General features: G+C 42.3%; 1 protein-coding gene and 1 pseudogene across 1 annotated transcript in view; one reads left to right on the plus strand and one right to left on the minus strand.

Annotated features, from left to right (window-relative positions):
• LOC145867019 (uncharacterized) overlaps positions 1 to 13,235 on the minus strand; it is a 145,232-nt gene that overhangs the window by 53,822 nt on the left and 78,175 nt on the right. The window lies entirely within an intron of this gene.
• LOC145866959 (uncharacterized) overlaps positions 1,227 to 13,235 on the plus strand; it is a 56,590-nt pseudogene continuing 44,581 nt past the window's right edge.

The following is a 13,235-nucleotide window of genomic DNA, read 5'->3' on the forward strand; positions in this document are numbered from 1 at the left end:
TAGGCAGAACAATAGCCCATGGAACCAAAGCCATAGCTCCAGGACAGCTAGAGGGAATTAGCAAAGCACCATTACCACAAACGGTAGCGCAAATGATGACCTTTTTAGGAATGACAGGACTTAACCTGACTGGACAAAGGAGTATGTAGTCAAGACAGCTCCTCTGAGAGAAATAATGAAGGAAGCAGGACAGCTTAATCTAAGAGCACCGCTGGAGTGGAACGCGGATGCTGTAGTTGCGTTTGAAACACTTAAAAAAGAGATGCAGACAGCACCGGCCCTAGCGGCCCCCGACTACACTAAACCATTTTTGTTATACGTAGCAAATAGGTGTGACAACTGTGCGGCTGCTATTCTCATGCAGGAAACATGTAGTGGTAGGAAGAAACAGCCTATTGCGTGCTACAGTACTAAATTAGATCCAGTAGCCCAAGGCTACCCACCCTGTTATCAGGGATTGGCAGCCTTGCATTAAAGATTTGCCTATCCACAGGGCTTAACTGGGTAGATGCTTTGCCGCTTGCACTAATGAGCAGTCGCATGGAAACTAACAGAAACACGCACTTGTCACCGCATGAAATGCTTACGGGTCGACCCATGCCTGTGCCATCACTAGGGGGACTGTACAAAGGTCCCTCTTTAGACATACTAGAAACAGAACTAAAATCATATGTAAAGCACCTAACCAAGATACATGAAGTTATATATTCACAGGAGAAAAAGAAGGAACCGGAGTAGAGACCAGAGGGGCCACGCCAGGTAATACCAGGGGACCTGGTCTACATTCGGGTGTTCCGGAGAAAGTGGGATCAACCAAGGAGAGAAGGACCCTACGAGGTGGCCGAAGCAACATCAACAGCCGTCCAGGTGAAAGGAAGCAAGACGTGGTATCATCTCAACCACTGCACCAGAGTCCCAACAGAAAGGAAGAAACAACCGGATAGAAAAGAGGATGCTGATACACCAAACGGGGACGCGACAGGAGAAGAAGCAGCGGAAGAAATTGTGGCTCCAAAAGGAAGCCAGGAAGCTAACAGGCCAAGTGGAAGCCAAGAAACAACTGATACACCACCAACTGCTCTCAGAAGAAGTAAACGAAGAAACAGGGCGGGAGAAGAAACCTGCCAACCAACAATATTCAAACCTGTGGGACCAGAGACTCCAAGGGGAGGGGGGGAACGATATGCCTGATACTCCTGGTGATATGCCTGCTGTGGCAGATATCTATGGCGAAAGCCCAATACAATGGGACCCAGAAGTACACCCCAGAGAATGGGAACAATTCTTCCCTGGAATTAATGACTACCCAGATGGGGAGCCAGGTGGGTCAGAGGAGGGAGATCCACAAGCTAAAGAAGGAAATACCCCTACAGGAGCCACTGAAGAAGGAAATATCCCAACAGAAGCTACTGAAGGAGAGACGAGCCCAACAGGAGCTGCCGAAGGAGAAACTACTCAAACAGCAGGAGGAGAAACTTCCCAATGGAGAAAAGAGGGAGACGTTCCACGGGCCAAAGGGCAAGGGACTTTTCCCACAATTGACTTCTCGACACTCACCCGGTCCCCTTGATGAACAATTGAATAGGAAAAAAAGAGAGGAACCTGCCGAACAACCGGGTAGGACAAACAAGGTTAGCATTCCAGTCCCACCTCAGATCATAACGGAAACAGGAGAACAAAGATCGGTCACGATATACAGGGTAAAACCCCTACCTGATGTCGCGTACTGTGGATGGACTCATCATCAGACGAAGGGAGAAGTGATTTGGGATCCGAAAGGATGTGACTTAACAATAACCAAAGAAGAAAATGAATGGGTGCTCAGCATAAATAACATTGAACCCGTTGAAGGAGAAGAATTTATAGTTGAACTGGCACGTACAGGACTGACTGAAGGGAGCAGTTCAACCACCATGAAAATCGAATTCACACCGGCACCCAATCTAGAGGTGCTTACAACGACTAGAACCACGACGACTGTGGCAGCTGCTGTACACACCACAGTGGTCACCACCAGAGTACCAACTACTACTCTGGGTGAAAAATCCACTATACCTACAACAAAACCAAAAGCATCAGAAACAGCAGGGTTCTTTACTGACATTTGGAACTTGTTGACAAAACCCAACAGTCCACCTCAAGAGAACGACGCGGATGAAACAGCAAATATGTTAGAACCAGAACCGCTCAAGGACAAAACATTGGAAGAAGCGGTAAAGAATGATTAGTATAAATGGGCTAGGTATACGGCGGACAGACATTGAATGGACGATTGTATCTTGTGCAGCAAATCACCCTTGTCTGAAGTGTTAATAGTACCTGAACCTGCATCATTTGACAGTTGTGCTAATTGGAAAAATGCTAATTGTAAACCGGGAAAGTACCATATTCCTTTGTGACATTGAATGCAGAATGGCCTTGGGTAGTACTAGGGGTAAAACTATGTTAAATTAGACTGTACTGGCTAATAAGGAATGTGCTGCATACAACATTAAAACTGATTTAACTAGACCTCACATAGAAAAAAGTACTGTGGTTAAGGGAAAATATTAATGTTTCTATAACTATGGTATTGGTGGGATTAACGTAGGAAACACAACTGTTAAATGTGACACTATCTGGGTGTTAGAGATTGCGGGGATTAGCAAATTTGATGAGAAAGGATTAATTACCAATAGGAGGGGTTCATGTGGCCACATCACTCAGGTTGCACCATCTCTTACTATGTTAAAGAACCAAGATAGAGGTATTGCTGATAGCTTTTGGATGTGTGGGAAAAACAAACTTCTGAATGTTCTTCCTGAAGAATGGACTGGATTATGTGCTTTAGTCAGAGCAGTCCAACAGGTTACCGTCATCAAAACACCACAGGAGGAACATGTTAAAACTAGAACTAGGAGGGAGTACGAACCAGATCCTAGAGTGTACCTTGATTCAATTGGACAACCCAGAGGTGTGCCCAACGAGTTTAAGGCCAGAGATGAGATTAAATCTGGATTTGAATCTATATTTTTGTGGGTAACACCCAATAAGAACTTAGAGTGGATTAATTATATATACTATAACCAACAAAGATGTATTAATTATACTGACTCTGCCTTGACAGCCTTAGGAGAACAGGTAAAGGCCACAAGCCAGATGACATGGCAGAATAGGGAAGCTCTCAACTGGCTTTTGGCAGAGAAAGGGGGAGTTTGTGTAATGTATGGAGATGCTTGTTGTACTTTTATTCCCAACAACACTGCACCTAATGGAACATTTTCCCTAGCTATGAATAAACTTAAAGGCTTAAGAGCAGAAGTAAAGGTGAATGCGGGGTTTGATTCTCATGTCTGGGATTGGTTGGACCTGGCTTTGGGAAAATGGGGTGCTATGTTTACTAGGCTGGCCATTATGATGGGTGGAGGTCTAGTAGCATTGGGCATTGTATTTTGCTGTGTGGTGCCTTTGGTTAAATCACTTGTGGTCAAAACCACTGTTAAAAACAGATGGCAGTACATGGAGCAGACCCTAGACATAAGAGGGGGGTCAAGAAAGAAGTTTAAGGAACATATACTGGATCCACCTCTCATAATCAATCCTGTCCCTGGTAACCCTGGACATTATACGGACAAGTATGGAAAACCTTGCAATGCTGTTGGAGGACCCCTTGATTGACCTTTTGGTAATCCTAACTGTCGTCATGGGGTAATTCTTGGGGGAGGTTATGAGTGCCATGATTGGCGTCCTGGTGGGTTTCCTGTGTATGCCAAAGACCCTGATTCAGATGAGATAGTGCTTGTCCATGTACACAAAAAATGTCTGCAACCCAGGCGTTGCAAGTGGTGCTCCCAAGAGGACAATGATGGACATTACCATCATCCTGAACCCTTATTATGTGCAATGTGTCAAAGAGAGGATTGCCCTATATGTGGAAATAAGGAATGTGCCCCTATGATGTAAATTCTGGTATGACTTTGAACAAACCTTAAGTGTATGTCGTATTTTATGTTTGTTTTATGGTTTTCATACATATATAAATGTATGCATTTTCTTTTAAATTTAAGCCAGTTTTGCCTTCCTAAAATGAGGATCATTTATTACACGCTAGGTAACAGAAGGTATTCCGGTTACAAGTGTCTACGGACCATGCCCTTAATCTTCTAGCAGTAATGAGTGATGTATGCTTAATTTCTGTTAGAAAGGGGTCCGCGAGGAAGAATCGTGTCAATTTGGAATGTTGTCTGTAACTTTTATTTTTGCTCACTCAGGCCTTGTTCAGATTCATAGTAAGAATATTAACTTTAATTAGGTCTATTATGTTTATTATTCTTTTAAATTCTTGTTATATTCTATACTCTACATAACTGAGATAACCTCAGACAAGGCTATGTACTACGTGCTCATGCTTCTTCATAGTATACTAATTTGTTATGTGTATCCTCATTTACTATTTTAAGCCTGACTGGATCTTTTACTCCTACCCATGTTTGAGATGTTTGGTCCAGTATATGATTATGTTTTATCTGTTCACATTTCGTTCAACACACTTACTATTCTATGTATCTATTATTTTGCTTCCATCCTTATTGTCTCTAGTTTAATCAGGTTTGATGTGGGACTAATTAGTCCCAGAGGAGGGATTTATGTGGGAGACTGCTGAGGGAAAGAAATATAAATACATTAGCTAGCGAAAGAGGAGACTGGCAGCTGGCCCTGAGTGGAGATAACAGGTGGCCATACATCCCCAAGTAGGAACCACGCAACGGCCAGGCAAGCTGAATGTATGGCCATGACTAAATATATGCCAAGCGTAAGCATGCAAAGCATGCCTTATTTTCATATCCATATGAGGAGAATCTAGCCACCAAAATGTTAGAGCTAAAAGCAGATGAGGGCGTTATCCAGCCACTACTATGTTAGAGCTAAAAGCAGATGAGGGCGTTATCCATTGGGTTGAAAGAAAATGGTGGCAGAACGCATGGTTTTACTTCATTTACATAAAGGGTGGACCTATGTATTGTATGTGCATAAAAGCAGAGCCGGGGCCTAAGGAAGGGAGTCGTTGTTCCGCGGACCGGCTCGGCTTTACTACTCTGTATTAAAGACTATATTAAATTTACAAGTTCTTGTAAGAAGTGTTATTCTTAAGACAATTTTCCACCACACTAGCAGGCTGGTTAAGTTAGCATTAGCCTAGCTAACATCTCCGACCATGCGTTCACTGAGCTACTCTCCTGCTAAAGAAGAGGACATCACAGTAAAACAAGAAGTAGAGGGTGAGGCCGTTACTGTGAAAGAAGAAAAAGACGCGTTCAGAGTGAAAGAGGAGGAGGATGTCACAGTAAAAGAAGAGGAGGATGCAGTTTATGGAGTGAAAGAGGAAGAGGGGGAGATGACTGTTACATCGATAGAGGAGGAAACTGGACATCTGGGCCCGGTTTCCCAAACGCAACTTAAGGCATCCAATGGTTCTAACGGTGAACTTAGCCATAAGATGGTTTTGAGAAACCGTTCCCCGATTAACACTAGTAAGTACTGTCTTAACAGAGGCACAAACTCTGCAGTTGTTGAACTGATGTTTGGTGTTAAAGGGGAAATATAAAATTTCTACATCCATATTTGGACTTTTAAATGATTTATATATAGCCATTGATTCTTGAAGAATATAACACATGCCTCATGAGCTTAGTTTACCCCATCAGATCCCCAAATAAGCTTTTTTTTACTCCAACATCTAGAAACAATGTAAATCAACACTGTACAGCCTCAACATGGTTAAAACTGTAATGTTGATATCATGGATGGTCAGTCATTGCATCCATAGGTCTGTCTATGCATTTGAAAGTAGTTACATTTCTCCAAACCCATCATCTTATTACCAAAACAGTGTTTGAACCGCAGATTGGTTGAGTGATTGCTGTGTGAGTTTTTTTAAACAGCAACAAAATGGCTGCCTAGAGACTTGGTTTGGTAAACAGCTGAGGGATGGGGGAAGGAGAAATGTAATCACTCTCAAATTGAAAGAGAAAGCTATTGTAGCAACCTTCAGGCTATCCCCTGAATTCACTACACTATGAATACAAAGACTGGCTGTTCATGATGTCATAATGATAGTTTAACCAGGTTTCTAGGCTAAATAGTATATTCTAGAATTCATCCATGATGTCATAATGATAGTTTAACCAGGTTTCTAGGCTTTATAGTATATTCTAGAATTCATCCATGATGTCATAATGATAGTTTAACCAGGTTTCTAGACTATATAGTATATTCTAGAATTACCAGTGTAGATTTCCTGTGGGGGTCAAATTATTACAGCTGTTGATAAGTCATTGTATAATATTCAGACAATTTTTTCATGCCATTACATAAAAGGCGAAACATTCCTAGATTCAATAACATTCATGAATTGGTTTGAAACCTTTGTTTTAAACCCTTCTCAAAGTTGGTGCCTTGACGGATTTGTGAAAGACGGTTTGTCAAAAAACACTTATTTAAATGTTACCTTTATTTAACCTGTCTGGGCAACGTGGGACATTTGCGTCCCACCCTAGTCAACAGCCAGTGGAATCATGTCGCGCAAAATACAAATACCTCATAAATGCTATCACTTCAATTTCTCAAATATATGACTATTTTACACCATTTTATAGATACACCTCTCCTGAATCGAACCACGTTGTCCAATTTCAAAAAGGCTTTACAGCAAAAGCAAAACAGATTATGTTAGGAGAGTACCCTGCCAAAAATAATCACACTGCCATTTTCAAAGCAACTAGCATGCATCACAAATACCCCAAAACACAGCTAAATGCAGCGCTAACCTTTGACAATCTTCATCAGATGACACTCCTAGGACATCATGTTACACAATATATGCATTTTTTGTTCGATAAAGTTCATATTTATATATAAAAACAGCATTTTACATCGGCGCGTGACGTTCAGAAAATATTTTCCCTCAAATGCTTCCGGTGAATCAAATATAATATTGTCATTCAAAGAATTATAGATTAACATCTCGTGAATGCAACCGCATTGCCAGATTTAAAAGTAACTTTACTGGGAAATCACACTTTGCAATAAACGAGGTGCTATGCTCAGAAAAATAGGCTAGGCGATACAGGTTAGCGCCATCTTGGAACCATCTAAAATCAAATATACTATTGTAAATATTCACTTACCTTTGATTATCTTCATCAGAAGGCACTTCCAGGAATCCCAGGTCCACAACAAATGTAGTTTTGTTAGAAAAAGTTGTTAATTTATGTCCCAATAGCTCCTTCTTGTTAGCGCGTTCCGAAGGCTACTCATAATTTACGAAGCGCGCGCGGACTTGTCCTCACGAATGTGCAAAAAAAAATGTATTTACGTTCGTTCAAACATGTCAAACGTTGTATAACATAAATCTTTAGGGCCTTTTTCAATCAGAACTTCAAAAATATTCAAGGCGGACGATTGCATTGTCTTACTAAACGTTTCAGAGCGAGAGAGTACCCACGGGCACGCGCATCATAGTAGTAATGGCCCTCCCTCTATGACAAACTTTCCAGGCCTCTCGTTCGGTCAGTTTTTACCGGAGAAGACTCAAACCACTTTGTAAAGACTGTTGACATCTAGTGGAAGCCTTAGGAAGTGCTAAATGAATCCTAACTCACGGTGTGTTTCATAGGCAAAGGGTTGAAAGTGATTCCACAAATCAGATTTCCACTTCCTGTTAGGGTTTGTCTCAGGGTTTTGACTGCCATATGAGTTCTGTTATACTCACAGACACCATTCAAACAGTTTTAGAAACTTCAGTGTTTTCTATCCAAATCTACTAATTATCTGCATATTCTTGTTTGTGGGTAAGAGTAGTAACCAGTTTAAATCGGGTACGTTTTTTATCCGGCCGTGAAAATACTGCCCCCTATCCCCAACAAGTTAACTGGGCAAGTCAGTTAAGAACAAATTCTTATTTCCAATGATGGCCTACCCCGGACAACGCTGGGCCAATTGTGCACCACCCTATGGGACTCCCAATCACGGCCGGTTGTGATACAGCCTGTAGTGACACCTCAAGCACTGAGATGCAGTGTCTTAGACCGCTGTGCCACTCGGGAGCCCCAAAATCATGTTCTAGTGCTGTCCCCAACTAAAATACATCTTGGTCAACCAAGAGTCATCTGTTCTTTCTACAAATCGCCCCATGTGTTTTTATAAAATCAACTATATGTACGTAACTTGTCTGATGCTGTAAGCATGCTGTTTGATTAAATAATTACAGATACACAAGTTACTCGAGGGAGCCAGTCACCAATTTAACCAAGAAAAACTCTTCCCTCCTCCTCCCCCCGCTGCTGCTGGACTTCGTAAATTCTGCCGTTTTGCTCCTGAAGTTTTTTTCAGTAATTGACTACACCAGAGGTCGTAAAACTTTTCCATTTAGAGTGACAATGTATCTTACCATTTCTACCGATTTGCGTGCCAGTTAGGATTTTCATATGCATATTTTACTGGAACAGTTTAATTTAATTCATAATAGTATCTCAAAATCATTGTCTGTGATTAATCTACATTCTATCTAAATCTAAATGAAAATTATACAAATCTAAAAGTAACTTTTATTGCCATTGCCAACTATGTAAAAATAAACTTGAAACATTGTATCAACTATCAATTGGGTCCTCCGAAACTTGTGATAGCAAGCTTGCAACATTGTATAAAATATTCTCGGCCCTCAGTTTCCCGGCGCCAGTGAGTTCAGGACAGACACAGCTGTCGGCTATTTGTGCAAAGGAAAAGAAGTAATCAGGTATTTTATGACATTTCCACTGGATCAGAGCATAACATTTTTCCCTTTCATGCCGAGTGGAAATATTTTACGAAAATACTTAGAGGAACTATTGTCGTACGCAATTGATTTTGATTAGACTTTGTTTACTTGCTGTTTGAGGTGAAGGAAAAATTACTTTGAGAAGCTCCACAACTCATTAGTGGTGGTGCATTAAGACAATCAGAAATACTATCAGACATCCCCAAATGGGCACATTTATAGGCCTACATTTGCACACAGGCCAGGTAGACTAGTCCTACTTCTATATGCGTATTAGGTGTGCGTCCTTACTCAACATTGACAGGAGTGTTTCAAGCAAAGACAATTAATAAATTGCGAGGTCGGATCTGGGTGGTCTGCCAGGGGCCGTTTCATTTAGTGTCCGTTTGGGTCGGCATGGGAATTGATTGTCTATAGTATGTTGTACCGAAGTTGACCGAATGAAAGGGAACAGTAGTTATAGTCATAACGTTACGCTTGTCATATGATGAACTTCAACTTAAATACTGGATCTTGCTGTCGGACAGTTTTTTTTAAATTCTGAAATGCACTCGAATTACGTATCATTTAGTGGCTCCTTATGTTATGCTGGGAAAACAGTTTTCGTGGGCACAGAAATACTGAATAATTTCAGAGTTTGCTAAATCCACTGGTTTTTAACTGAGATTCATCTTGTAATCCAATGGCGTGTTGTAAATGTTATGTTTTTTTCGTCTTTTTTAAAATATATTGCAATATATTTCAATCTTTTTTTTCCATTTTTAAATTAAATACACCTTCCGGCAACCCGCCTCACCCATTATAATACGGATCTGCTATTTTTTAGGCCTTATAGCTAGAACCTCCATCAGCAGCTAACCAGCTAATTAGCTGGCAGCTATTTAGTCATTGTTAACCACTGCTAGATGTCTTTACCTTTTTAGCTCAGATACCAGCCGCTTTTAGCCTGGATAATACCTACCAGTCTGCACAGCGCGATATCAACCCTGAGCATATCGAACTGTTTTTCTCCACTACATCACCGTATTCCTGCCGTAAGCTCTGGACCATTACACCGGATAATCGCAGCTAGCTAGCTGCTACCGAGTGACCTAGCCTCAAGCTAGCCTTGAGCCAGGCCCATCTCCCGGCCTGCTCAGTGGACCCTAGGATCACTCAGCTACACAGCTGACGCCTCCCGGACTCTTCACTAAGACGACTAGAAGCCACTACATCACCGGATTCCTGCTGTAAGCTCTGGACCTTTGCACCGGAGTGGCTATAGTGGCTAACGCCCATGTCCCGAAGCTAGCACCAGTTAGCCTCGAGCCAGGCGCATCTCCCGGCTAGCGTAGTAATGACTACCTAACGGCTTCCCTGGTTCATATATTCCTGTTCACTGGACCCTATGATCACTTGGCTACATAGCTGATGCCTGCTGGACTGTTCATTAATCACGGTACTCTGTTTTGTTTATCTGTTGGCCCCAGCCTCGAACTCAGGCCCTGTGTGTAGTTAACTGACCCTCTGCCCATTCATCACCACTTTACCTGTTGTTGTTGTCTTACCCGTTGTTGTCTTAGCTAGCTCTCCCAATCAACACCTGTGATTGCTTTTTGCCTCGCTTTATGTCTCTCTAATGTCAATATGCCTTGTATACTGTTGTTTAGGGTAGTTATCATTGTTTTATTTTACTGCGGAGCCCCTAGTCCCACTGAACATGCCTCAGAGAACTCTTTTGTCCCACCTCCCACACATGCGGTGACCTCACCTAGCATAACTGGTGCCTCCAGAGATGCAACCTCTCTTATCGTCACTCAACGCCTAGGTTTACCTCCACTGTACCCGCACCCTACCATACCCCTGTCTGTACATTAGGCCTTGAATCTATACTACCCAGCATTCTGCTCCTTTTATTTTCTGTTCACAACGCACTAGATGAGCAGTTCTGATAGCCTTTAGCCGTACCCTCATCCTACTCCTCTGTTCCTCGGGTGATGTAGAGGTTAACCCAGGCCCTGTGTGTCCCCAGGCGCTCTCATTTGTTGACTTCTGTAACCGTAAAAGCCTTGGTTTCATGCATGTTAACATCAGAAGCCTCCTCCCTAAGTTTGTTTGACTCACTGCTTTAGCACACTCCGCCAACCTTGATGTCCTTGCCGTGTCTGAATCCTGCCTTTGGAAGGCCACCAAAATTCTGAAATTTCCATCCCCAACTACAACATTTTCCGTCAAGATAGAACTGCCAAAGGGGGAGGAGTTGCAATCTACTGCAGAGATGGCTTGCAAAGTTCTGTCATACTTTCCAGGTCTATGCCCAAACAGTTCGAGCTTCTAATTTTAAAAATGAATCTCTCCAGAAACAAGTCTCTCACTGTTGCCAGCTGTTATAGACCCACCTCAGCTCCCAGCTGTGCCCTGGACACCATATGTGAATCGATTGCCCCCCATCTATCTTCAGAGTTTGTTCTGTTAGGTGACCTAAACTGGGATATGCTTAACACCCCGGCCGTCCTACAATCCAAGCTAGATGGGCACCCTCATAGATATTATCCTGACCAACTTGCCCTCCAAATACACCTCTGCTGTTTTCAATCAGGATCTCAGCGATCACTGCCTCATTGCCTGCATCTGTTATGTGTTCGTGGTCAAACGACCACCCCTCATCACTGTTAAACACTCCTGCGAGCAGGCCTTTCTAATCGACCTTGCCCGGGTATCCTGGAAGGACATTGACCTCATCCCATCAGTATAGGATGCCTGGTTGTTCTTTAAAAGAAATTTCCTAAATAAGGATTTTCTTAAATTAGCATGCCCCTTTAAAAAATGTATAACTAAGAACAGATATAGCCCTTGGTTCACTCCAGACCTGACTGCCCTCGACCATTACAAAAACATCCTCTGGCGTACTGCACTAGCATCGAATAGTCTCCGCGATATGCAACTTTTCAGAGAAGTCCGGAACCAATACACACAGTCAGTTAGGAAAGCAAAGGCTTTTTCAAACAGAAATGTGCATCCCGTAGCTCTAACTCCAAAAAATTTTGGGACACTGTAAAGTCCATGGAGACTAAGAGCACCTCCTCCCAGCTGCCAATCTGCACTGAGGCTAGGAAACACTGTCACCACCGATAAATCCACAATAATGGAGAATTTCAATAAGCTTTTCTCTACGGCTGGAGATGCTTTCCTCCTGGCTACCCCAACCCCGGTCAACAGCTCCGCACCCCCCGAAGCTACTTGCCCAAGCCTCCCCAGCTTCTCCTTCATCAAAATCCAGATAGGTGATGTTCTGAAAGAGCTGTAAAACCTGGACCCGTACAAATCAGCTGGGCTAGACAAGCTGGACCCTCTTTCTAAAATTATCTGCCGCCATTGTTGCAACCCCTATTACTAGACTGTTCAACCTTTCTTTCGTATAGTTCGAGATTCCTAAAAATCAGAAAGCTTCCGTGGTCAACCCCCTCTTCAAAGGGGGTGACACTCTAGACCTAAACTGTTACAGACCTATATCCATCCTGTCCTGCCTTTCTAAAGTCTTCGAAAGCCAAGTTAATAAACAGATCACTGATTATTTCGAATCCCACCGTACCTTCTCCGCTGTGCAATCCGGTTTCCGAACTGATCATTGTTGCACCTCATCCACGCTCAAGGTACTAAACGATATCATAACCGCAATCGTTAAAAGACAGTACTGTGCAGCCGTCTTCATTGACCTGGCCTGTTGTCCGAACCTCTGGCAGTCTCTATGGGGGTACCACAGGATTCAAATCTCGGGCCGACTCTTTTCTCTGCATATATCAGCGATGTCGCTCTTGCTGCGGGTGATTCCTTGATTCACCTCTCCGCAGACGACACCATTCTGTATACATCTGGCCCTTCTTTGGAGACTGTGTTAACCTCTTGCTTCGAGATAGGATCCCGTTAACGGGATTGTTTGACAAAATAGCATGGCATGAAATTTTAAAACAACAAAATTCTAATAATTTCAATTTTTTAAAACATACAACTATTTTACACCATTTTAAAGATACACTTCTCGTTAATGCAACCACATTGTTCGATTTCAAAAAGGCTTTACAGCGAAAGCAATACATTACATTATGATAGGACACCACCAAAACAAGAAAAGCCACACAGCCATTTTCCTAGCAAGGAGATGCGTCACAAAAACCCGAAATACAGCTAAAATTAAGCACTAACCTTTGACGATCTTCATCAGATGACACTCATAGGACATCATGTTACAAAATACATGTATGTTTTGTTCGATCAAGTTCAGATTTATATCCAAAAACAGCATTTTACATTGGCCCGTGATGTTCAGAAAATGTTCACACACAATGTGCACACATATTACAGAAATACTCGTCATAAACGTTGACAAATTACATAACAATTATTTAAAGAATTATAGATATACTACTTTTAATGCAACCGCTGTGTCAGATTTCAAAAC

This window comes from Salmo salar, unplaced genomic scaffold (assembly GCF_965601325.2).
Source record: "Salmo salar unplaced genomic scaffold, fSalSal1 ptg000152l, whole genome shotgun sequence".
Classification (NCBI taxonomy): Eukaryota; Metazoa; Chordata; class Actinopteri; order Salmoniformes; family Salmonidae; genus Salmo; species Salmo salar.